Source organism: Palaemon carinicauda, chromosome 24 (genome assembly GCF_036898095.1).
Source record: "Palaemon carinicauda isolate YSFRI2023 chromosome 24, ASM3689809v2, whole genome shotgun sequence".
Taxonomy (NCBI): Eukaryota; Metazoa; Arthropoda; class Malacostraca; order Decapoda; family Palaemonidae; genus Palaemon; species Palaemon carinicauda.
The window spans coordinates 84,343,162-84,371,056 of NC_090748.1; the positions used below are offsets into that span (position 1 = coordinate 84,343,162).

General features: G+C 44.2%; 1 long non-coding RNA gene across 4 annotated transcripts in view; it reads left to right on the plus strand.

The window, feature by feature from the left end:
- The first annotated feature begins 245 nt into the window (after window positions 1-245).
- LOC137618187 (uncharacterized) overlaps window positions 246-27,895 on the plus strand; it is a 44,692-nt gene continuing 17,042 nt past the window's right edge. Inside the window, exons 1-2 of one of the 4 annotated variants that reach the window (XR_011039746.1) lie at window positions 246-277; window positions 4,455-4,556. This is a non-coding gene — a long non-coding RNA (uncharacterized lncRNA). The other 3 variants (XR_011039743.1, XR_011039744.1, XR_011039745.1) reach the window with 3 other exon arrangements.

Consider the following 27,895-nt stretch of genomic DNA (forward strand, 5'->3'; position numbering starts at 1 on the left):
CCATACGACAATTTGTGAACAAATTATATAAATGTATATTGCCATATCTCTATTGTATACTGGGAAGCAACTGACTATATGTAAGTATACATAATTGCTTTAATTTTTTTTTTTCCAAAGAGGAAAGTGGATACCTTTTTGGAAAATTTGGATATGTTTTAATTTTTTGAAGATTTTGGATACGTTTTCAGTTTTCAATCCATCAATTTCATTGGTAACACTGGAGTCTGGACTGCCTCTTCGACTAAGTTCGTATCTCACTGGCAAGTATGCTATTGTATGTAATAGTACTGTTTTACAGACGTTCAATGGTTGCTGCTTCTTATATTTTAAGATTATTGACTGTCCAATTGACAATACCATGGAACGCCGAAACTACTTAATAGGTTTCTGCGTGAACATTCAGTGTTGCCAAAAGGTGTTAAGTGTCACAAGGTAAGACTGTAAGTGTCATGGCGGTATTATTACACTGAAATACTAGGCCAGGGGTTTAAGGATGTAGGAAAACATAGTGTGCCTGCCTGAACATAAGACCAATTAGATAAGGTATTATTGTAGAGCTACATTGGAAAACTTTACTAATAAAATAATTAGGGGGACCTGTGTATATCAGCGGCCAGTTCCTATCGCCTCGATTAAAAATGGACATCAACCAACAAACTTTTCCCCCTAACCTAACCTACAAGCCGTGTCCTTACCTACTTATCTAACCCGGGGGGGGGGGAAATTGCTAACGCCCCCTGCATCCCCCCCCCCTTTACACTTCGTATTCTTTGACATAATAATACATACAGGTGGCCGCTATCATACATGCACCCCTAATTTGACCATTATTATTGCTACAAATCACTCGTTTCATTTCCCCACCCAAATAACCCTGGCTTCCCACTGAGGTCCCCCCAAATTATCTTTATTTAAGGGGGTCCTAAAACTCATGAATGGGTGGTTTGCCGCATTAATCATGGTCAGAAATCCATAAAACATAAGATAGCGAGTAGGAAAAATATATGATTCATGTATTTGGCTAGAGATTAATATATATTTACGTTTTTCTATACGGCATATAACCCCTAAAAGTAAATCACAAATAAATCCTTATATTATGATAAAGTAAATCATAAATAAACCCTTATATTATGAAAAAGTAAATCACAAATAACTCCTTACCTTATGATTGACATGGTCTTTTTTTTTTCTTGGCAATCTTTACAGAATCTTTGCAGTAGAAAATTCGCTATAAGAAATGGACGCGTGCCGGCTAGTTTGGTATTTTTTACCTATATGTTTAATAGGGGCTGGGGCATAATAACTTACGTATTGGTATATTAAAATGTGAAGTATGTTTTTCACTTAAGTCCATTGTTTACATCTGAGAGACTGAAGGGGACTTATTGCGCATGCGTTTTTTCTCGTGGTTTTGGGAACTTTCTGTGTATTTACGATGACGTATTTGTCAGGTGATTTTTTAAACCAATTAACAGCTTACAAGTACTTCTTCCTAAGTTCCCAGATGTTGTTCTACAACAGCCAATTTTTTATCACCTTTGCCTTCAGTTTCAACTTGACCACCATCACGTAAAGGCTGTCTTTCTCATTAGAAATGTTGTTCCTTGCTGTTCTATGATTTTACCCATTTGGTACCGTGTTTATTGGGGGCAAACCACCCGTTTGAGTTTCAAACTATTGGAACCTAGATATATGTCTACTGTAGGCTCTAGAGTCTTTAAATATGCACCCACGAGACTCTACACTAAGCTCCCATGACACATCCGAATGATTGAAGATATTAATGCTTTCAAGAGGAATCTTTAGACTTCCTTATTCTGTGAGTGCTTCAATCGTGACGATTTAACAGTAAACAAGCAATATGCGATGTGAAATGTTGAATGCTTTCAAACGGATATGATAAAATGACTGTGGAGGTCCTGTAGAGAGTAGGATTCCCCTGCTGTATAGGACCAGAAAAACAGCCCTTAAAGCAAAGTAAGTTATATAAAGACAATTATGGGGGGCATCAGTTGGAGACAGGGTTTTGTGGGTCAGGAAATACCAAAAATTAGTGATTTGCAGCAGTAATAATGGTCAGAAATGCAAAGTAAATACAAGATTGCCAGATGGAAAAACATATGGTTCATGTAAGTGGATGAAGATTAAAGTATCAAAATTTTCTATGATTCACTTCACGTCCTTCTAATGGTTTCTGCTCCGCTGTGGCTCGGTACACTCGCAAAGCAGTACATGGATGTGCTGCGCACGCCAGCCCCGTGGGTGACTATTTCTAGGATAGTTTTTCTTTGACATGAGTAAAAGCTATACACTGAACAGTGTGTGTTTTCATCATAATCAATTGCTGACATAAATTAGATTCCACTAAATTACGAAATAGATTATACCTCCCTCTTAGAGACATCTTTTTATGATGGTAGTAAAGTTGAAACTGAAGGGAAGGGTAGAAGAAAATGGCTGTTGTAGAACAATATCTGGGAACTTGTGCATAAATATTTGGAAGTTTGTCCTGTAATTGGTTAAAAAGGCCAGGTAATGATTACATTATAAATAAAAAACAAAGCAGCTTGCACACGCGAACGCAAGCCAATAGGTGATAACCGAGAGGCGAGGTAAATGCAACTAAAATTTATTAAACAATCATCGAGGTTATATTGATTATAGCAACTTTGAGGAAGAACGTCACAAAAATTCAAACATGATAGAGCGTTTGCTGGCATGGAAAACACAAGTGCAGGGAAGAGTGAATGATAAGATAAACCCTCTGATTCTTCCTACAGGAACCCTCAGGCTTCAGGTGATGGTCTTTTAGGGATCAGCGTGCCTTCCTTCACCAGTTCTAAGGGACAAGCATTGCCTTCGCCTCGCCCTTCTGGAACTTCTTCCCTGATCGTCATTCGCAATGATTGGAAGATTGTAATGATTGTAGGTCATCACGATCAGAGCGTTCTTTGCCTAGAAGACGCTCATGCTCTAGAGCTTTGCGCTCACAAGACCGTAGGTCTCAACGCTCTTCTAGGAGGCGTTCCTCTTCACGAGGACGAGTCTCGCGATCTTCACGATCAGACAGATTTAGACCTAGGTCCAGACGCTCACGTTCTAGATCGTCCAGATCTAGATCACAAGGAGGGTACTCGCACTTGCAAAGACGACGCTCAATCACAAGGGCAGCGTTCACGCTCCCGAGGGTACCGTTCACAAGAACGACGTGGGCGTTCACGAGACTTGACACTCGCGTTTGCGAGATAGGCACTCGCAATGTTCATGCTGTTCCAGAACGAGAATTAGATGCTCACGTTCACAAACCGCTTGTTCGCGATCAAGGTGTAGACGTTCCTCGTCTAGAGGTAGAGGTAGGCGTATGCGCAGTCCATCAGCGCGTAATCCCTCAACCAAACCTTCCGAACGACATCGGACCAGACTTGATGATGAGCTCGACCACTCCTCAGGCAGGCTTCCAGCTAAACCCTCAGTGCATTTCACAGCCTGGGGAGTTTTAGCTAAGCACTCGCCTACGCGACACTTGGAGACGCGTCCTGATGCAGCTCGTTCTCTGTTGAGAGTAGTCCCTACTCAGAGGTCTCTACTGACTTCGTCGGACGTAGGTGCTTCTCTGAGGGAGCAGGAAGTCGTTAGACCTTCCTCTTCCTCTGTGGCTCATAGTGGTGCTATTGCAAGAACTTCTGTTCGCAAAACGCATCTGTTGACGCCTGAAGTTTGCCAGTTTGCGTGTGAATCTCACGATTTCATGAGCAAATCATTGAACTTTTAGAGGTGTCGGGATCATGAGCAAGTGCGGGTCCAACACCTTCCTCTTGCCCTTCTGCGTCTTCCACCTCCAGTGAAAGACCTACACTTCCCTAACTAATACAAACCTGGAGTTATTTATATAAATTGGCCCGCCATTACCTGTCCCTCAGAAGTCCTGCCTGCAATAAAAAGTTATCTCACAGCTGTGAGGGTATATATAGAGGCAGCTGGGTACCCCCCAGCCACCCCCTGTTTACCCGCTAAGCAGTTAGGCAGGGTTGCCACCTTACATTTAAAGTCTAATGGCTACCTCCAGGTGCCGCTGAAAGAATATCCACATAAATAACTCCAGGTTTGTATTAGTTATGGAAAAATCCAAATTATCTCCGAATTTGTCATTTTTGTTAAACAGGCTGACAAGTCTCTATCTATAGTTTATATATAAAAGATTTATTTTAATGTTGTTAATGTTCTTAAAATGTTTTATATTGTTCATTACTTTTCTTGTAGTTTTTTTTTTCTTTATTTCCTTTCCTCCCTGGACTATTTTTCCCTGTTGGAGGTCTTGGCTTTATAGCACCCTGCTTTTCCAACTAGAGTTGTAGCTTAGTATGTAATAATGAATGATGATAACAATTGCTTTATTTAGGTTTAGGAATAGTGTCAAACAACTCTACTAATAATCTATCGTTTCACAGGTGATTTTGGTGAATGTCTTCTGTCAAATCTATTGCGACACAACTTGAACAGTGAATTTATTTTCTACATCATCAGATTGGGATCTGTTACTGCACAATAGGGTAAGTGAAAAAGAATAGTATGTCACTTGTTTTCTTGAACTTTACCAAAGATGAAGCTGCATTTAGGTTATACAGTGTTATATAATATGGATGTTACAAATTAATTAAATAAAATTTAGTTTACTGGTCTAATAAATAGTAAATTGTGATCCATATCTTGAAAGATTGTGTATGATAAGGAAGAGTAATATGTTGAAAAGAATTTGCTAAGATTTTGTTGATCTAGTTGAAATAGTATTCAATCTTTAAGGATTGGGTCAAGTGATTGCTTCTCCTAATAATCACCAAGTGAAAATAATTAACAACTAAATGTTATTAGGTAAAGTTTTGATTTGTTCCGTAACTGAAATAAAAACCACGCTATGTAATATGGGTAATTACTTTTGGCGTAGCTGAAATGACGAGCCATTAGAATTTTAACGAGGGTTTACTACCCCACCGCTAGTTAGCGGGGTGTAGGGAGGGTAGCTTGCTACCTCCCCCCCCTCACACACACCTGTGCTTGAGCTCACTTTGCTCTCGGCTCGGGTGGTGGTCGGACGTGTCCGCTGTTACCCTCGCCTTCTTTGACAGCCATTGCTAATCTGTATTTTGCTTTTCCTTTGACATAGTGTGTGTGAAGTTGGCCTCTGCGATGCATAAGTGTCCTGGATTACCTGACCGCCCTTGTGGCACGTATATGTCATCGGTCGAAACAGACCTCCACACCTTGTGTCCTTACTGTAGGGGCCAACGGTGTGGTAAGAATAATGTGTGTGGTGAGTGTAAGGAGTGGTCTACCTCCCAGTGGGAGAGGTTTTCTCGCCGCCGGAAGAAGAAGTCCAGACGGGATATTTCTCCTTCGAAGGTTTCTTTGAAAGGAGAAAATCCCAAGGGCTCTTCTTCCGTGGCCCAAACCTCCTCCGAAGCTCCCACTCGATCGGTTTCTTCTGAGAGACAGTCGAGTGGTAGCGTAGCCGTAGTTCTGTTGACCGATCTCGGGGTTTGGGAGAGGGAGTTGCCTCCCATAGCGAGGCAGCTCTTCCTCTTCCCCCGGGGGAGGATTTTAATGTACCTGTGTCTAATAATGATTTATTGCAGCTTCAGGCTTCCTTGGGGCTTGAGGGTTCACCTTCCAAGGAAGCCTTGTTTGACATGATCAGGTTGGGGGCAGCTGTCAAACAATCGCCGACGGTAGCAGAGGTTGATCCTCTGTCTATCGTCGATGTTGTTGAGGCAGAGGCTTCCGATGAGTTGTATCAAACCTCTGCTTCTGATGTTGCCAATGTAGCTGAAGGCTTAGTTCCCCCCTCCGAACATCTTTCGAGGGAGGAACTAAGTCCAATGGTCTCTCCTGCCGGTGATTCTCCCCCTCGGGGGAGTTCACTCACAGAGACTCCTCTTCGGAGGACTGCTGATGGTCAGCCCACTGACCCCACGTCTCCCAGAGGGCGTATAAGGAGTAAAGCCTGCCTTCCTTCACCTCACAAGGGTGTTAGGAGGCACCTCTTCGATTCATCATCACCGCAGTCCGCCGCTGGGAAACCTCGCCGTCGTTCACCGACTCTACCTGCTACATCTCTGGACCTCTCCGCAGATCGTTCGCTATCTCCTTCGGTGGAAGGTCGTGCTTACAAGGGGCACGCCGACCTGCTGACGCGCTGTGGGCGCCAACTCACCCGTTGTAAAACGGGCAACGGTCCCTTCGGGGCATAAAGGGCTTTTGCACAAATTTGTGCATAAGTCCCTTCCGCGACAGGTATCCCCTGCGAGCCAACGATTACCTGCGCACAAGCGCTCACCTGCTGATGTTCCTGTTATAGCTCGCCAGCACGCTACTGCGCGCCCATGTTCTCCTGCGCGCCCATGTTCTCCTGCGCGCCCATGTTCTCCTGCTCGCCAGCGCTCGCCTATGTGCCAGTGCTCGCCTGCGTGCCAACGATCTCCTGCGCCCCCATGATCTTCTGATCTGGGCGCAATGGGGAAGGTAGCCTCTTTCCCTGCTCGCCAGCGCTCACCAACGCGCCATCGATTGCCTTCACCTGCGCGCAGTCTCCAACGCGCGCCCACGAGATTGAGCACACGCACCCTGCGCGCCCACCATCACAGCCAGATGTGCACTCTCATGCGCGCCCGCGCGCAAGGGATATATCTCCTGCGCGCGCGCGCCCGTTATCGCCCTCACAGGCTCTTCGGCTGGATCCTGCGCGCCCGCGTGCGCGCGAACAATCTCCTTTGCGTGCATGAGCGCTCATCCAGCCTTCTGCAGGCCCTCTACCATCTCCAGCCCGTGCCCCTGCGCGCCATCGCTCGCCCGCGCACCCACGCCCGCCCACGCGCCCTCGTCCTTGCGTGTCCGCGCGCGCGCAACCCAGGGCAAATCCCATCGCGCCAGCGCTATCCCACGCGTGAGGCTGGAGGACAACGCGCGGCCAGGTCATCATCGTCGCGTCCCCCCCCCCCAAGCGCAGAACAGCGCGCTCGCCGGAGGGAGGGGAGATTCTGGATAGGTCCAGGGACTTTTCTCCTTCTTCTTTTCAGGGAAACCCTCCTTTGGTAACTCCTCCAAGGGATCGAACGATCCCCTTCCCTCCTGAGGGAGTTTCTGACAGTGCAGCTGTTAGTCAGCAGCCTTGGTTTGAGTCCCTCGTCAGAGCTGTCATGCAGGCTTTTAAGCCTGTTCTCTCTGAGCTGGGCCACAAATCATTGGCAGCTTCTACTCCCCTGAATAGGTAGAGAGGGGTATCTGACGTGGTAACTTCTACAGGGGAGAAGCTGACTCCTCGGAAGTCTGAGGAAGGCCTCCTCACCTCCCCAGACTTTCTCTTCCTCCCCTTCGGACAAAGATTTCCCGTCCTCAGGGGAGTCACGCGAGGTGAGGCATTCCCCCATCGCACCTATGAGGGAAACCCCACCTCGCACTGGAAAGTCTTCTCGGGTAGGGGTGGAGAAGAGTCTCCCACCATCACTGTTGGAGTCCTGTATCCCTCCCGGGAGGGAGTCGAAGGACTCTAAGACTTTGCCGAAGTCATCCTCAAGGATTAGACCAGAGGCAGCCAAGCCCTCAGAGAATGTCCTCGAGTCCCCCCAAGAAGAGCCTTTGGGGACAGGAGACTTCGCTGCTAGCCCTTCAGGAGGGGAGCTGTAGGAATTAGAGCATGCGTTCTGGCAGCTTCTGACCCTTATGAGGAATCTCAATGGGTTTGCGGATCCAGAGATTCCCCCTCGTGAGGGCAAGGACACGGTCTTAGATCGAGTCTTTGGTACTCAAAAACCCTCAAAGGCCAGTGCAGCTTTGCCCTGGTCTCAAGGGGTTAAGAGTGCCAGAGACAAGGTCGAAGGCCAGCTCTTCGAGCTTGCCTCCTCCAGCCGATCCAGTGCCGGTAACAAACTCCTCCCACCTCCTCGTGTCCATCAGAGGAGGTACTTTGACATCATGGAGGAGACTTGTTTAGCTCTTCCCCTACACCACTCTTTGGAAGAGCTTACCAGGGGAGTCCCTCTAGAGAGACTCACCAACCTGCAAGTCTCGTTCTCGGCAACGGAGATCCTGAGCCAGGAGAAGGTGGCGAAGTGTGCCATGCAGGCAACTTCGTGGCTGGACATCTGGCTAGGGCCTCTGGGAATCCTGTTACGATCTGAGGACTTGTCCAAAGGGAGTACCAGGAAGGCCATGGAGACCTTTTTACTCTCAGGCACTCGTACAATCGAGTTTCTAGCCCACCAAGTCTCGAACTTGTGGGCTAATATCATCTTGAAACGTAGAGATGCGGTGTCTGAGAGATTCCACCAAAAGGTCCCCAGTGCCAAGATCAGCTGGCTCAGACATTCTTCCATCATGGGGAAGAACTTGTTCGAGCCTAAGGACGTGGAGCAGGCGGCTGAGAGGTGGAGGAAGTCCAACCAGGACTCTCTCCTACATAGGACTCTAACATCGAAGCCCTATAAACCTCCAGCACCCCAGCAACCACGTCCCACCAAGACTACGAAACCGGCAGCTGCAGCGAAGACAACGGTGTCTAAGCCCTTTCCTGCCAAGGACAAGAAAGGCAGGAAGTCCTCCAGGGGAGGAAAAAATCCTAGAGGGAGCGGCCGAGGCCGCAAACGCTAGGATTGGCAGTCCCCCTGCATGTCCACCAGTGGTGGGATGCCTAAAAAGTTGCGCAAACAGGTGGCTGCAACTCGGGGCCGATTCCTGGACGATTTCCGTAATCAGTCAAGGATATCGCGTCCCGTTCACAACATCTCTACCTCCCCTGACAGCGAATCCAGTGTCGTTGAGCTCCCTTGCCATGGGATCGGCAAGGGGGCAAGCCATTCGGGCAGAAGTTGAGACCATGTTGAAGAAGGGCGCTCTCCAAGAGGTAGTCGATGGGTCCCCAGGCTTCTTCAGTCGACTCTTTCTTGTAAAGAAGGCGTCTGGAGGCTGGAGACCAGTCATCAACCTCTCTGCTCTGAACAGGTTTGTCAAGCAGACCCCGTTCAGCATGGAGACTGCAGACACGGTCAGACTTGCAGTGAGACCGCACGACTTCATGTGTACACTGGACCTGAAGGATGCGTACTTCCAAATCCCAGTCCATCCGTCTTTAAGGAAGTACTTAAGATTCAGCCTAGACAACAAGGTGTATCAGTTCAAGGTGCTGTGTTTCGGTCTCTCCACAGCACCACAGGTTTTCACCAGAGTATTCACTCTAATATCGTCGTGGACACACAGGATCGGCATCTGTCTTCTCCGTTATCTGGACGACTGGCTGATCCTAGCAGACTCGGGAGTCAGCCCTTCTTCGACACCGAGACAAACTTCTGGGACTTTGCCAAGATCTGGGATCATGGTAAATCTCGAGAAGTCTTCTCTGCTTCCCACTCAAAGACTGGTATATCTAGGCATGATCATAGACACCAATTTCCACAAAGCCTTCCCATCAGACGACAGGATAGCAAGGCTGAAGAGGGTCGCGAGTCCTTTCCTTAGACGAGAAGAGCTTTCAGCCCAATCGTGGTTACGTCTGCTCGGTCACCTCTCATCCTTGGCCCATCTAGTTCCCAACGGTCGCCTCAGAATAAGATCTCTCCAATGGCGACTCAAGTCCCGGTGGTATCAGGGTCACGATTCCCCGGACGTCATGATCCCTATGGGTCCTGCGGAACAGACAGACCTTCAGTGGTGGGTGACAGACGAGAACCTACGAAGGGGAGTGAATCTTCTCGTCCTCCCCCCGGATTTGATGCTGTTTTCGGACGCCTCAAAGAAAGGGTAGGGGGCCCACGTTCTGCACCACAGGACCTCAGGCCTGTGGTCAGAATCAGAAAAGTGCCTCCAAATAAATCTGCTAGAAATGAAGGCTGTATTCCTGGCCCTTCAACAGTTCCAACAATACCCGGCAGGTCACTCTGTGGTGGTGATGAGCGACAACACCACAGTAGTGGCTTACATCAACAAGCAAGGAGGTACCTTTTCAAAGCAGCTATCCCATCTCGCAGTAGAGATACTGAGATGGACCGAAGTCCACTCGATTCCACTATCGGCTAGCTTCATTCCAGGCAAGAGGAATGTGCTCGCCGACAGTCTGAGCAGAGCGTCTCAGATAGTGAGTACCGAGTGGTCTTTGGATCATCTAGTAGCCAACAAAGTCCTGACTTTGTGGGGTTCCCCGACTGTGGATCTGTTCGCTACAGCGCTGAACTTCAAGCTCCTGCTGTACTGCTCCCCAGTTCTGGATCCCAAGGCACTGCGGCAAGATGCCTTCCAACAACGGTGGGACAACATCGACGTGTACGCCTTTCCCCTGTTCTGTCTGATGAGGAGGGTGCTCAACAAGACCAGAGTATCGGTCAATCTCTCGATGACCCTTATAGCTCCGCTATGGCATCATGCGGAACCGTTTCCAGACCTTCTGGAACTCCTAACGGAACTTCCGAGAGAACTCCCTCCACGACACGAGCTACTCAAACAACCACACGCCAACATCTTTCACAAAGCCGTAGCTTCGCTACGACTTCACGCCTGGAGACTATCCAGCATCTCCTCGTGGAGAGAGGATTTTCGCAACAAGTTGCAAACAGGATGTCTGGACACCTGCGAAGGTCATCCGCAGGGGTCTACCAGGCAAAGTGGCGAGTTTTCTGTGGTTGGTGTCGTGGAAGGGGTATCTCTCCACTTGATGCCACTATTCCAGCAATAGCGGAGTTCTTCGTGTATTTGCGGGAAGAAATGTGCCTTTCAGTCTCGGCAGTGAAAAGCTATCGCTCAGCCTCAAGTCTAGCCTTCAGGCTCAAAGGAGTGGACATTTCTTTCTCGCTGGAACTTTCCCTACTCATATGAAGTTATGAACTTACCTGCCCTCAGTCTGAAGTGAGAGCTCCTCCATGGAACGTGGTTCAAGTTCTCAGGTCTCTTAAGAGTCCTCCCTACGAACCACTTCACCAGGCTTCAGATCCCCTCCTAACTTGGAAGACGGTGTTCCTACTAGCTTTGGCCTCGGCCAAGCGAGTCGGTGGACTTCATGGTCTCTCGTATGACATCGCCCATTCAAGGGGATGGGGGGAGGTAACGTTCAGATTCGTCCCTGAATTTGTTGCTAAGACTCAGTATCCGGGAGTGCCGGACCCTCGGTTCTACTCTTTTCGGATTTCGAGTCTTCGTTCTGTAACAGATGACCCAGACCATCTCCTACTGTGTCCAGTAAGGAGTCTGAGGCTATATCTCAAAAGAACGGCTGCAGTTCGTCCCCAAGTGCAAGCATTGTTTGTGAGCACTGGGAGAACAAAGAGGAGGGTTACCATGAATACCATCTCGGCATGGATTCGTAGGGTGATCATCTGTCCCTGAATCCTGACCCTCCTCCTTCACGTCGCCCTAGAGCACATGATGTCGGGCGTAGCTACGTCCCTGGCCTTCAAGAAGAACTTTTCAGTGACGCAGGTTCTACAAGCGGGGGTATGGAAGCGTCAGACGACCTTCACAGCCCACTACCTGCAAGACGTGACCCACAGGAGGCTCGATACGTTCTCTATCGGCCCTGTGGTGGCTGCACAACAGCTGGTTTAAATAAACCTTAGGCTCCTTAATGGACAAGTTGCAGAAGGTTGAGGGCATTGTTACCCGGTCTTAGTCTGCATGAATGAAAAGGTTTGTCTGGCCCTTATTCTTTTCTTCATCCTCCCCTCTCTTGAGGAAAGCAGCATCCTGGGTTCTCTGCACAGCTGACCTTGAACCACTGCAGGTAAACCATGTTTCCTTGTGTTCCTAGTATTAAGCTAATACCCTGACGAGGTGGTATTGGGAGAGTTCTAGCCTAAAGTTTCCATCTAAAGGACTGCAGATCAACTTCCTAGGACGAGTCACACTTCATACCTTCACACACAGCTTATGTAGGCCGCAGCCCTTGCGCAGCAAGGTGCTAGCGAGGTGCAGGGACTCCTTATTGTCGAGTGCTGTCACACTCAGATACTGAGTCCCCGGGCAAAGCCAAAAGCCAGTACTGGCTGGGACTTGCCACCCTTCCTAAGGGGTGAGTCACCCATATTAAATAGCGTAGTTTGTATTTCAGTTACGGAATAAATGACAAATTCGTAGGTAATTTGTATTTTTCCTAACTATACAAACCTTAGCTATTTAATCAAACTTGCCCGCCAGCCCTATCCCCCGTGAAGTCCTACCTCTAAGCAAAGTGAGCTCAAGTACAGGTGTGTGTGAGGGGGGAGGTAGCAAGCTACCCTTCCTACCCCACGCTAACTAGCGGTGGGGTAGTAAACCCTCGTTAAAATTCTAATGGCTCGTCATTTCAGCTACGCCGAAAGTAATTACCCATATTAAATAACTAAGGTTTGTATAGTTAGGAAAAATACAAATTACCTACGAATTTTTCATTTTTGGTTCTTATTCTCAAGTTGTGAAAATTTATAAAAGGACCACCTTTTCTATAAGGATGGAAGGTATTCAATTGAATCTATTATTTCAAATAATTTTCAATTAAATAAAATCTCAATTTATTGGTTTGTACATTAAAAATCAATAATTGTCTTTGAAAACAACAATTATTAAAATTATTCAAGTGTACTTGTTTGACAGCACATTAAATAAGTTTGCTAAAATATGTTGCTCTAAAATGGGTCCTACACAGGACATTCTATACTGGTTGTAGTGTAGCTATTATTATATATCTTTTGTATGTTACTTGAATTGCTAAATAGGTTATACTGGGAAAAATTTAAATAGTGTAAGGGAATTTGGGCGCTGGAGACGAATCAACACTTACTTAATTTGTAATTTATTTATTCATAAATGCAATTTGATGCATTCACTTCCTTACATATCAATAATAAACTGGAACCTAAACAAATCTCAGTACTAACTATGTATAACAGATACTAAGATACATCCAGGTTTCACTTTATCCTTATTCAAAGATTTTCAGCATGAGCTAGAATGAGCAAATGTTATTACTGTAAGCTAGTCACATAACGACAAACACTGTAAGTGAGGTGATAGTCCCAACCATCTGACTGTCAGAGGCAATACACTTTTAACCTTGGCCTTATGAAGGAAGGTTAAGCCACTCCTGCGCTTTGCCTTTTACTGGCATTGGTTTTTTTTTTTTTTCCATACTTTTTTATACTCAAGTTGAAATTTTTCAAGGAAGCAATGAAAATTACTAGGAAGAGCATGCTAAGTATTCCAATATTGATTGTGAGGTGAAAAGAAAAGCTAGGAATGACTGGAGAGAATATTTAGACAGTAAAGCAGATGGGAATGACAAAGCTATGAATTTAGGGAGGGGCTATGGTATAAGAATCGCTCATAGAATTATTAATGAAATCTCTACTGGGGCCAAGAAGGAGAAGCATATACCCATCAAAAAGAGATGGATTTGTTATAACTACAGAACATGAAGAAAGACAATGTTGAATGGAACACTTTAGTGAGATACAAGGAATAATTTGATTGATATACCTGAAGCTGATGAAAACCTTGATGTGCCCATGAATGAATTCAGTGTGTTTGAAGTCGAAGCTACTATTAAAGAACTCGAGATGGAAAGCTCCTGGATACGATGGAATAACTGTTGAGATGATACTGGCTGAAAATGAAGTGACCCCCTGAATACTTACAAGATTATTTTGTAGAATGTGTCATGAAAAGGCAAAACCTGATGAATGGGAGTTGGGAGTGTTGGTGAAAAAAAAAGACCTGACTGATTACAATAATTACAGAGGCATCACAGTTACGTCAGTTATAGAAATACATAGTATGCTTATTCTAAAGAGACTGGAGAGAAAGATTGATGAAAAGCTGAGAGATGAACAGGCAGGATTTTGAAAAGGTAGAAGTTGTAATGACCAAATTTTCATTTTGAGACAAGTACAGCAATGTGTAGTATAGAAATCCACTTTTTTGATGGCATTTGTGGACTATGAAAAAGCCTTTGATAGTGTGCACCGGCCAATTTTGTCGATAGTCTTACGTTATTGTGGAATTCCTCCTTAATATGAGAATTTGATTAACTCTGTTCATGAGGGTACCAAGAGCAAAGTTAATGTTAATGGAGTCTTTTTAAATAAATTTCCAGTAGACAGTGGAGTACTCCAAGGTAATGTGTTGTCACCTATGTTGTTTATCTTCTTCATGGATTTTGTAATGTGTAGAACAATCAGAGATGGTGGAGAAGGATTTGACTGGATTGGTAATAAGAAATTAGCACACCTACAGTATGCTGATGTTGCTGTCCTTATTAGCAGAACACCAACAGGACTTGCAATGCTTACTCAACCAGAATGCATGAAATATCACCCGAGGTAGGGCTCGATATAAATAGGGCCTCAATGCATTCATGCCATATGTTTCTGTCCTGTGCCATCTTTCTGAGCTCAACTTAATTCTCGGATCCATCCTCCTTACTCGTTATCATCAGCCAAATTTCTCTTGGTCCACCATATCCTCTCATGCCCAGCAGCTTCCATTTTGGTACATATTGGATAACTCATCTTCCTTCTTGAAATATGCTCCATCTTGATAATGTTACTACTGTATATTGTTCACATTGGGCATCCCTGTACCCTTATGAAATGCCACATTTATTTGCTGCTGCCATTTGAATCCCTAAATCCATCTCATTACTTTACTGTATTCTTAAAGGCAAGAAATTTTGCACCAGTTGTTACAGTGCTGTACCGCAAGCAACTATGAAATGTATATTTTGATTTGCTATGAACTGATATTTGATTTGACCTCCAAACTGTTTTTAACATGCCCATTGCATGTTCTGCCCCCCCCCCCCCATTCCCTCCTTAAATTCTGTAAGTAAGTGATTTTAAACATAAGACTTACCCGGTAGTTATATATATAGCTTAAGTCCCTGACGTCACGGCAGAAAATTCAAAACTCACGCCAATCGCCAATTGGATAGCCAGGTGTACCACCCCTGCGCCCTAGCGAGGTACCTGGGAACCATTCCAGGAACCCTCATATATTCTCTGCCGTCGCTAGCGGCGACACGTTAATTCTACTTTCGTCATTATTGATCTTATTTTGGTGAAGTACAAAACTTTGGTTATTGACTCTCGCTTGTTATTGATCTCGCTTTGGATATTCTTTTATTTGATTCGGATTAGAAGATTTTTGACCTTTGCTTGTCTGATTTCTCTTTAAATTTTCAAAATGGCCACCCCCCCTATAACTTTTAGGTTATGTGTGAGTAGTGGGTGTAAAACCCGAATGGCAAAAGCTTCACTTGACCCCCATTCTCTCTGTGTTGCTTGCAGAGGTAAAGTGTGTGATTTGGGTGATCGTTGTGATGAGTGTGTACTACTATCAGAGCATGATTGGATTGAGTTTGATAGATACAGGCGTAAACTCAAAAAGGATAGATTGAGGCGTAGTTCTTCTCGCTCCTCTAGAGATTTTTCCTCTTCCCATGTCATTAATCCTATTCCTTCATCTGTAGTGGTAGATCCCGATCCCACTATTGCAATTGCTAATGAGCTGTCATTAAAAGATATGTTCGTGGCGATTCAAGCGCTGGGTGCTAAGTTAAATCTCTGGCTGCGGACAAAACACAGCTGATGTCCGATGTGCAACAATTGAAAGGTGAAAGTGCAAAGAGTGCAGTGGAGGGTGCGCCTGCTCGCGTCTGTCGTCCTCCTAGTCCTAGACCTCTCCAAGCTACCCTACCCCTGGGAGAAGGAATGTCGAAATGTCCCCTCGAACGTACCTGTGGCGCCTCCCAGGACGTTCGCCCTCACCAATGGAAAGGTGAGGTTAAGTGTTTCTCGTCGTCTTCGGATGACCCCTTGCCTAAGAGACGCTAGAAACTTGCTTTCAGACCTCTTAAGAGGACCTATGATAAAGTCTACCAATGTCCTTCTAGTTCAAGACCTGGATGTAGTCACTGGGATACTCCAGAGACATTTGAAAGTCCTCCGGTAAAACGTCCTTATGGGACATTGGACGCTTCCAAGGATCCTCAAATGCAGTCAGGACCAGGCTTAACCTCATTCCAGGCTCCCACGCAGCCTTCAGACTGGTTTTCACCTTCCAGGCGCTCTGTTCCTTTTAGCGATGAGGAGAACGTTGTGATTTCATCACCGATTTCACAATGTTCGGATCCTAACTTTGTTATGCTACCAGACATGCAAAGCAGGCTCTCGTCGTTTATGCAGAGCTACCAGCGTAGTGACAAACCTCATATCAGCACACGTGACAGTTTTGGTCGGGATCGAGACAGTGAGCAGGCTTCTCTACAAGTTTCGAAACTTCCTGTAGGACGTGTTCTCGAACGCCCTCTTAATCGAGGATCTAAGCTTCCTGCTAGCCACTATGAACATCCTTTAGGCAGTGATCGTGATCGTTCACCTAAGTCCGCAGTCGACAGCCCTTATATAGAACGCGAACGCCCTTACAAGAGCAAGGAGATCCTTCCTTCAGACAGTGTGCTCGAACGTCCTTCAAAGAAAGACGGACGTCCTGTTAAACAGGTTATCGAACGTCCTGAGAAGCAGTCTGACGTTCGTCCTTCGAAACAGTCTATCGAACGTCCTTCGAAACAGGCTCCTGGACATCCTACGAAATAGGCTGCAGATCATCCTTCGGAACAGGCTCCCGAATGTCCTGCCAAACAGGCTGTCGAACGTCCTATAATTCAGGAAGCTTCTCACTCCGCTAATTATTTTAGTGAACGTCCTCCAGGTCGTGTTTCCGAACGGAAAATAGACGAACGAGTCGCTGAACAGCAAGCGGTTCGTAGTGTCGAACGCTTGTCAGGAGTTGACGGCAAGCGCATTTCAGAGTATGATCCTGAACGTCCTATCCTTTTATCATATTTCGGACGTTAGTCTGGATTATGATAATGAGGCTCACTATTTTCAAGACATTGATACAGTTCAAGTGCAGGAACTTCTTGACTTTGATCGAGCTGATCGCGAGCGTTCGGCAGAGCCGCAAGCGGCACAGCCGCTTAATATTATTCATAATGATCCTGATTGCTGTTGGCACTCAGGATATTTTTGGTAAGGAAACTGCTCTCAACCCTGCTGCTCCCAAAGGAACGTTGCAAGAGAAGGACATAGAAGGCCAGCTTTCTTCTTTGGAGTTTGATGATGTTTCAGAAGACGAGGACTCAGTTTCGTTTCGTCATTCTGTCGACTTGAAAAAACTGATGAAAGTTTTTACGGAAGAGTACTCAGACTTTTTTGTGCCTGTGGCTCTACGTTCTCCACCATCTGAGTTTACTCTTGGGAAAACCTCTAAGAAAGTTCGCTTTACCAAGATGGTGTTATCACGCTCATCTAAGAGAGCTCTTAAATTGATGGGTGACTGGTTACAGTCTAAGAAAGCCTTAGGAAAAGCAGCTTTCTCCTTTCCTCCGGCTAGACTGGCCTCCAGGTCTAGTATCTGGTACGAGACAGGAGAAGTTCTCGGCTTGGGGATTCCTGCCTCTGCCCAGGGAGATTTCTCAAGCCTCATAGACGCTCTTCGTCGGTCGGCCAGTCGCAAACCTAAGGAAGAAACTTTTCCCAAGTTTTCCCAGCCCTTTGAAGGGAGATCTTCCAGCAGGGGTAGTTCCAGATCTGATGCTAGAATGAGTAAGAGAAGAGGCTTCAGAGCAGGGCGAAGCAGAGTCTGACTGCTTTCGCCTTCAGGCCGTAGGAGCCAGACTACTCAAATTTTGGCGAGCGTGGGAGAAGAGAGGAGCAGATCAGTGGTCTATACTGATCTTGAAGGAGGGTTACAAGATCCCCTTTTAAGGGAGCCCTCCTCTGGTCTTAGTTCCTGTGAATCTCTCTCCCAGATACAGAGAGGAGGAAAGAGACAAGCTCTATCGAACCAAGTATCTCTTATGTTAGAAAAGGGGGCCATAGAGAAGGTACAGGATATTTGTTCACCAGGTTTTTACAACCGTTTGTTCCTGATACCCAAAAACTCTGGGGGATGGCGTCCAGTCCTGGACGTGAGTGCGCTGAACAAGTTCATCATGAAGACGAAGTTCTCTTATGGAGACTTCGAAGTCACTGCTAGCCGCAGTAAGGAAGGGAGACTGGATGGTCTCTTTAGACCTCCAGGACGCCTACTTCCACATCCCTATCCATCTGAGCTTCAGACCTTATGTAAGGTTTGTCTTCATGGGAGATGCCTTCCAATTCAGAGCCCTATGCTTCGGCCTTTGCACAGCACCTCAGGTCTTTACGAAGCTCATGCTAAATGTAGCAAAGATCCTCCATTCAAGGGGCATAAGAGCCTCCCTGTATCTCGACGACTGGCTTCTCAGAGCGCACTCATACGATCACTGCCTGAAGGATCTTCAGACAACATTGGACCTTTCAAAAGTGCTGGGTCTCCTTGTAAACAAGGAAATGTCTCTTTTGGTTCCATCTCAAGAGATTCTCTATTTGGGGATGACGATACGGAGTCAGATTTTTCGGGCTTTTCCGTCTCCCTTAAGGATGGAACAAGCCAGATTGAAACTACAATTGTTTCAAAACAAGAACATATGTTCAGCAAGGAAGTGGATGAGTCTAGTAGGAACCCTCTCCTCCTTGGAACAATTTGTTCCTCTAGGAAGACTGAACATTCGTCCTCTCCAGTTCCATCTTAACAGCCATTCGAACAAGTAGAGAGACCTGGAAAGGATGTCCATTCCGATTACGAACTCCATCAAAGACTGCCTTCGGTGGTGGGAAGAACCAAACAAGTTCCAGGAAAGTCTCGACCTATCAGTGAAGAGCCCAGACCTTGTGTTATGCTCCGACACCTCGGACACAGGATGGGGAGCAACCCTAAACAAGTTGGAAGTCTTGGGGACTATGGTCAGAGAACCAAAAATCTTAACATATAAACCACAAGGAGTTGTTGGCAGTTCTATTAGCCCTCAAAAGTTTCGAGGAATTAGTCACGAACAAATTGGTTCAGGTCAATGCGGACAATACGACAGCATTGGCGTACATCTCAAAGCAAGGGGGAACCCACTCGATATCTCTGTACGAGACGGCAAAGAATCTCCTTTTGTGGGCAAGAGAGAGGAACGTTATCCTTCTGACAAGGTTCATTTAAGGGGAGAAAAACGTAATGTCAGACAGCCTCAGCAGAAGAGGTCAGATCCTACCTAGAGAGTGGACACTCAACCTTCATGTTTGCAAGAGCCTGTGACGTCTTTGGGGTCGTCCATGCATAGATCTCTTTGCAACCTCAAAGACAAAGAGGTTAGAGGCGTATTGCTCCCCTGTACCGGATCCAGAAGCAGTCCACATAGACGTGTTTCTTTTGGACTGGTCCAACCTAGATCTGTACGCCTTCCCACCATACAAGATCCTGTACAAAGTAGTACAGAAATTTGTTACATCCAAAGGGATCAGGATGACCCTAGTGGCTCCCTATTGGCCGTCAAGAGAATGGCTTACAGAGGTACTGGAATGGGTGGTAGACACTCCAAGAATACTTCCATTAAGAGTAGATCTACTTAGACAACCCCGGAATGGGTGGTAGACACTCCAAGAATACTTCCATTAAGAGTAGATCTACTCAGACAACGCCACTTGGAAAGATTCCATCAAAATCTCCACGCTCTTCAGCTGACTACCTTCAGACTATCGAAAGACTCACTAGATCTAGAGGCTTTTCGAAGGAGGCAGCTCAAGCCATTGCAAGAGCCAGAAGAACTTCGACTATCAAAGTCTATCAGTCCAAGTGGAAGGTGTTTAGAGAGTGGTGTAAAGTCAACTCTCTCTCCTCATCCAGTACCTCTGTAGCTCAAATTGTGGATTTCGTGCTACACCTTCGCAGGAAGTGCAATTTCTCCTCCTTTACTATTAAAGGTTATAGGAACATGTTAGCAATTGTGTTCAGACATAGAAACCTTGACCTTTCTAACAATAAGGATCTGCAAGAACTTCTAAAGTCTTTCGAGACTACAAAACAACGAAACCAAGATTCTCCAGCCTGGAATTTGGATATTGTTTTGAAGTATCTTGTGAGCGACAGGTTTGAGCCACTGGGTTCAACTTCTATGAAAGACCTTACTATGAAGACTTTATTTTTGGTCAGTCTTGCAACAGCCAAAAGAGTGAGTGAAATACATGCGTTTAGCAAAAACGTTGGATTTCGTAATGGTAAAACCGTCTGTGCCTTAAAATTAGGCTTTCTTGCCAAAAATGAACGCCCTTCTCAACCTTGGCCCAAAGCATTCGAGATTCCAAATCTTACGGATCTGGTTGGAGAAGAGGGGGAAAGAGTCTTATGCCCAGTAAGAGCTCTGAGATGCTACTTAGATAGAACAAAAGATATACGAGGTAATTCTGAATCTTTATGGTGCTCGGTCAAAAAGCCCTCATTACAGATGTCTAAAAATGCCTTGTCATTTTTTATCAGGCTTTTGATTAAGGAAGCACATATTCATTGTATTGAATCAGACCTTGGACTTTTAAAGGTCAAGACTCATGAAGTCAGAGCAGTAGCAATGTCGGCAGCATTCAGGCAGAACAGATCACTACAAAGCATTATGGACACAACCTTCTGGAGGAGCAAATCTGTGTTCGCATCATATTATTTGAAAGGTGTTCAGACTTATTACGAGGACTGTTACACTCTGGGTCCATTCGTAGCAGCGAGTGTAATAGTGGGTGAAGGATCCACCACTATGTTCCCATAATCCCAATAACCTTTTCTTCTCTTGGTACTTTTAATTGTTTTTATGGTTGTTTGTGGAGATTGTGTCAGTCTTCCACAATTATTGATTTTGTCAGGTTGCCATATTTGTTCCTTGAGAGCGCCCGGAACTGGTTATTGGAGGAGTTTCTGTCATAATGAGGTTCTTACACCGGTTTGACAGTCTCTTCGAGATCTTCGGCCCCTTGGGAGGACCGCTGGATCTCGTAAGGCTAGCAAACATAATGAGGTAGAGTATCATTGAAGTCAGCTTCCTTATCAGGTACGAACCCTTAAGTTTGTTTTAATTAACTCTTAAATAGAATTTCAGATATACTAGCTGTCTCTAACCCTCCACCAAAGGGGTTAATCAGCTATATATATATATATATATATATATATATATATATATATATATATATATATATATATATATATATATATATATATATATATATATATATATATATATATATATATATATATATATATATATATATATATATATATATATATATATATATATATATATATATATATATATATATATATATATATATATATATATATATATATATATATATATATATATATATATATATATATATATATATATATATATATATATATATATATATATATATATATATATATATATATATATATGTATATATATATATATAACTAATGGGTAAGTCTTATGTTTAAAAATGGTGTTTTCATTATAAAATAAATTTTTGAGCATACTTACCCGGTAGTTATATATAATTTTAGTCCCACCCTCCTCCCCTCTAAGAGACTAGAGGCATGGAATATATGAGGGTTCCTGGAATGGTTCCCAGATACCTCGCTAGGGCGCAGGGGTGGTACACCTGGCTATCCAATTGGCGATTGGCGCGAGTTTTGAATTTTCTGCCGTGACGTCAGGGACTTAAGCTATATATAAGTACCGGGTAAGTATGTTCAAAAATTTATTTTATAATGAAAATACCATTTCATTGCTGGTAATGATGGTCCTTGAATATATGAAAGAGTTTGGTTTGGGTAATATTACTCTTCCAATAAGGCAGTTCATCTGATCACCACACTGAATCTGCATGATCTTAGTCTATCCTCTGGTTGATCACCAATCCAACCTTTCTCCCCTCAAGTAATAACCTATCAATCATATCCTGCATTTCAACCATTGTAGAGGCAATTAGAACTATATAACATGCATATTCAAGATTACATAATCTCTGGTCCTCTTTCCATTGAATGCCATTAGTCATTTCCTTTCATTACCTTGTTCATAATACAGTATAATAAATCACTTCTCACTATGGATAAAAAAAGCCTTTGATATGTGGAATTGTGGAAGTGCAAGACACGTAATAGGTTTTACTTCAAATCACCATGTATCTTGTGCCCTTTTTATGGGGGTATGGCTATTTGCTGTCTTCCTTCTGTGATGAGTGTAGGTTATAATCATGGAAAGGAAGAAACCTAAAAAGACTTCACCTATATTTTCCAAGGGGATTTTCCTATCTTTGTTGCCAAAGGAACTCTTTGGTTCTTTCTTTCCCCTTCTACCAACCTGGACCTCTTGTTACCCCTACAGAAGCTCCGTAGGCTTGGGAGTGGTTGAACTGACCCTCACTCATTGTGTGGCTTAGTATATACCAAGTTATGTGCCTTCCCCAGTTAGGGATTGACTGCCGTTCTGTGCCAAGATTTGACTGTTACCATGCCTACAGACTTTAACTTTGACGTTCAGGGTTTGTGGCCATCTTTAAATTTTCCAGAAACCCCCTTTGTCAGTTTCAAAGGATTACTAGACTGCCTTTAACTTGGTCCCAATGAAGCATATTGGTGGAATGCTCCTAATACTGTTTGCCTATTGATCTCTCAGTAACTGAACCTCCCAGTTTAATGGTTCCTGTTGGAGTAGATCGTGTACCTTCTTTCCTTGTGGGAGCACAGTCATCGATCACTCAAACCTAGACTCCTCTGCAAGGAATTTTTGAGGACTGTTGGGAAGGAGACAATAAAGTGAGTATGCTCCCCCTCTTTTCTGCTTCTGACACTTATTTGTGTAAGCAGTAGTCTAGAATGGAAATCGATCACAAGATTAGTGATCTCTTCCAAGCGAAACGGTACTCGCCATTAACCAGTACCTATGGGGTTAGGCTGTTGGAGCATGATCCCCATGTGATAGAAGCTGGTATCACTTTTGTAACAGGTGAATGGCCCAGCCGGGACCTAAGCACCTCCTTCTTTGGCCAGAGGAGGATGGAATTTCAGCATGCATCTTCTCCTATAATTGTTAAACATAGGAGAATAATGAATGGAGGAGAGAATGGAATGAATAAATGACTTCTTCATACGCAGTTAAAGGGGGAAGCATAATTCGAAGTCTTTGAGTGACAGGTTGCTACCACTCTGTGGTTCTGAGCACTGAGTTGACCATTCACTTAGACCTAATCACCAGAGAGAAGGGTACTAGTTTACCTTTTCTATATCAAAGGCAAGTTAAGTGGTATTGCCAGGGAGCATTCCTTTGCTGACACGCAGACACTGAGACCCATCCCATTGTCTATCTCCTGGGAGTGTTCCTGGATCAGTCCTTTGACCTGAGAGTTAATATTAATATTCGTGTTGCTGGGGGAAGGAACAATCTCCTGAGTTGGGTGATTCAGTTTAGACTAGGGGTCTTCCCTTAGGTCAAGGCGAGATGCTTTTGTACATGACTGAGGATAGTGCCCTGTTTGCTACCCTGCTTGAACCACTTTGAGCACAGGCAGCAGGCCTTCCCCTGGATAGAGTCAAGGCAGAAGTTACAATCTTCACTGCTGGTGTCTCTATGACTATGGAGTCATACGGCCATTGTCTCAAAGTGATATCGGGACTCGACAAGTTGTCAGGTATAGTATCACCTTCTTGATAACCAAAATGCTAACTGGATGCTGAAAAAACTTATCGTGTTCTCATATTTCTCTCAGCATGACTTGATGCTTTCATTTGATCTGAAGGATGTTTTATTCAGGTGCCTATCCATCAGGACTATCAGGAGTACCTTCCCTTGTCCTCAAAGACAATTCTTCCAACCTTCCACTTGATCACGTAAAGAAAAAAAGAAAAAAGTCATAATTCCAATGGCCGGCAATTCCAGCCATGAAAGACGTCCCCCCCCCCCCTTCAAAAAAGGAGACCCCTTCAAATAGTAAATGAGTAAATAAAATCAATAACAAATACTAAGGCAAACTAACCCAAACCACAGGGAAAACACAACGTTCACTGGAACAGATAGTTATGGTTTTCACTTAAACCTCAATTCCCTTTTTATTATACACTATCGGTACTTACCCTCTGGAAAATAAGAAATAAGATCAAATAAAAATGAAACTCCCAAATAAATAACCCTTGGCAAAAAAAAGTAAGTAAGGGAGGGGATGGGGAGGGGAAGAGAAAATGATAATTACTGTTCAAGGCTCTGCACTTTAGACTTTCCAACTCTTGTTATGTGTAAGATTGGCCTTTCACATGGGATACTGTACTTTTATGAAGATATCTCTGTGATAGCCTGATCTTGGCCTCCTTAAATAGTCTGTTATTTCAAGATTGTTTTTACCGATTTTTGAAGCAATCTGGAAATTATGACAAACAGGAAAGTTTGATCTCGGACCCAAGCAGAAAATGGAGTGGCTTGCTGATCGACCTTGCACCTGTAAGTCTTCCCATCTGACGATCACATCAGCAGGGTCAGAAGGGTAGAGCAATCGTTTTTGATCTGGCACGACTTTTCACCTCAGCTTGTGGGCAGTAGGTTGGCCAAGGCACCAGTCACCCAGAGAGATACTACTGCTAGTGTATTGGGTTTTTTGACTGGCCAGATGATACAACATTGGATCCCTCTCTGGTTACGGTTCATTCTTCATTTGTCGACACATACATGGAATAGACAGGTCAATTTATTACATAGTCTTCTCTTTCTTCATAAATGGTTAACTACAGTAATTGTACAGTGGTTACTTTCCACTCCAAAATCAAACCATTGTTCTCAGCCTTAGATAATGCCATACCCTATATACCATGGCCTTCCACTGTCTTAGGTTAGAGTTCTCTTGCTTGAGGATACACCGAGCCACACTATTCTATTCATTTTCTCTTCCTCTTGTTTTTTAATATGGTGTGTATGGCCAGATTAAAGAAGGGCCATGGATACCTAGTGGTTTATTAAGAAGTTGCCTTTCCTTACCTTTTCTTCTTTTTTTCTCTGGTATTCATTTTCTAAATCATCATTACTGTCCATCCTAAAGTTTAAGCATCTATCCTGAAGGATACTAAGCTTTGCATGGTGTCAGTTCCACCATGTTGACCAAATTTATCTGGCATTTGTCTTTAATCCTAGTTACCCTGTATATACTGTGAACTTTTTTATTATTGTCATATTTGTTTTCATTTATGATGAACTTTCTTGTTATTTCTTACCCAGTCTAGAAATATTGAGAGCAAAATCCAGGACCAGTGCATCTTAGACTTCGCCATTGTTGTATAATGTATTGCAATATCTGTGACTTCGCCAGTGGAGTGGAATGAATTGCAATATTCATGTACTACAGTTGCCTCCAGACAGTATGATATTCTATTATGTATTATGCTCAGAAACTACGGTTTCTCAAATGAGGCACGGCTTTGTGCTGCTAATTCCAGGTTTTACATACATATACCAAGGCACTTTCCCCAATTTTGGGGGGTTAGCCGACATCAAACAAATGAAGCAAAAAAGGGGACGTCTCCTCTCTGTTACTACCAACCTGACAAGGGACTCAACCGAGTTTGGCTGGTACTACTAGGGTGTCACAGCCCACCCTCCCCCGTTATCCACCACAGATGAAGCTTCATAATGCTGAATCCCCTACTGCTCCTACCTCCGCGGTCATCCAAGGCACCGGAGGAAGCAGCAGGACCTACCGGAACTGCGTCACAATCGCTCGCCATTCATTCCTATTTATAGCACGCTCTCTTGCCCCTCTCACATCTATTCTCCCATCACCCAGAGCTTCCGTCACTCCATCCATCCACCCAAACTTTGGCCTTCCTCTTTTACTTCTCCCATCAACCCTTGTATTTATCACCATCTATAGCAGACAGCCATTTTCCATTCTTTGAACATGGCCAAACCACCTCAACACATTCATATCCACTCTAGCTGCTAACTCATTTCTTACACCCATTCTCACCCTCACTACTTCGTTCCTAACCCTATCTACTCGAGATACACCAGCCATACTCCTTAGACACTTCATCTCAAACACATTCAATTTCTGTCTCTCTGTCACTTTCATTCCCCACAACTCTGATCCGTACATCACAGTTGGTACTATCACTTTCTCATGCAGAACTCTCTTTACATTCATGCCCAACCCTCTATTTTTTACTACTCCCTTAACTGCCCCCAACTCTTTGCATCCTTCATTCAGTCTCTGACGTACATCTACTTTCAATCCACCACTTGCTGCAACAACAGACCCCAAGTACTTAAACTGATCCACCTCTTCAAGTAACTCTCCATTCAACTTGACATTCAACCTCACACCACCTTCCCTTCTCGTACATCTTATAACCTTACTCTTACCCATATTAACTCTCAACTTCCTTCTCTCACACACCCTTCCAAATTCTGTCACGAATCGGCCAAGCTTCTCTTCCGCGTCTGCAACCAGTACAGTATCATCCGCAAACAACAACTGATTTACCTCCCATTCATGGTCATTCTCGTCTGAGCATTCGCCTCTCTCACCACTCAATCAACATACAAGTTAAACATCCACGGTGACATCACACATCCCTGTCTCAGCCCCTCTCTCACTGGAAACAAATCACTCACTTCATTTCCTAACACATGCTTCACTACCTTTGTAGAAACTTTTCACTGCTTGCAACAACCTTCCACCAACTCTATATATCCTCATCACATTCCACATGGTTTCCCTATCAACTCTATCATACGCTTTCTCCAGATCCATAAACGCAACGTACACCACCTTACCTTTGCTAAATATTTCTTGCATATCTGCCTAACTGCAAAAATATGATTCATACAATTCCTACCTCTTCTAAAACCACCCTGTACTTTAAGATTGCATTCTCTGTTTTATCCTTAATCTTATTAATCAGTACTCTACCATACACTTTTCCAACTACACTCAACAAACTAATACCCCTTGAATTACAACACTCATGCACATCTCCCTTACCCTTGTATAGTGGTACAATACACACACAACCCCAATCTACTGGTACCAGGTTTTACGGAACCATTAATTTTGAAATGATGTTATTTCTAGGGCTAGGGGAATTACAGTGTGTATTAGGATCTTCTTACAACTATGGCTAAGATACAAGATAATGATAGAAAGGCCACTTTCATACTAGTTAGCAAGTTCAATGCTCACCATAGGGAATAGGCATATTTTGTTTCTCATACTAATCACCATGTATTAAGAGCTCTGGACCTTGCCTCTGAATCAGGATGTAAGCAAGTCGGACAAGTCGGAAGCAAGGCTTCTCACAGGTCTGGTAACTGCTTTGACCTAGTAAACACCGACTCTCCTGGTGTTATAACAAATATGGTTGGTCCTCTTGTTGGGATGTCTGATCAGGCCTTGATTTTGTTACAGTAATAAAGACTGAGCAGTTTATCCCTGATATGTCATACTCAAGCAGAATGGAATGGAACTTAGAGGGATCTCTTGTATTTGAATTGGTTACAATTGTATAAGTGTTGAGCTTGTAATTTTCTTGAGTGAGAATCTAGTCAACATAATTAATAGGCTTATTCCTTCTCATTTGTTAAAATGACAAATGAAAGCCAAACCCTGGTTCAATGATGTTTGTGGATGCCCATTTTTGGAGAAATGGGAGTCTTATGATCTATGAAAAGGTAACATCAGTTTTGACTTGGCATAAATATACTCTACTAAGAGCTGTTGCTCAGAGTTTATGCTTCAACTGAAAAATTAGTAAAATTTGACCTTAAAAGAAACCCTTCCTGTGCTCGTTGTCAGTGCTAGTGTGGACGTGTTGTATCGAGCTCTGCTATACATGGCCTGAGTCATGTTTTAGCTTTGTGTTTCTCGCTTGGAATATCATTGAAAAGATATTAGTTAGTCTTATGGAGAAACCTAAGTGATAAGTAACAGTACACTGTGTTTGCTCTTAACTATGCCTGCTTCATATG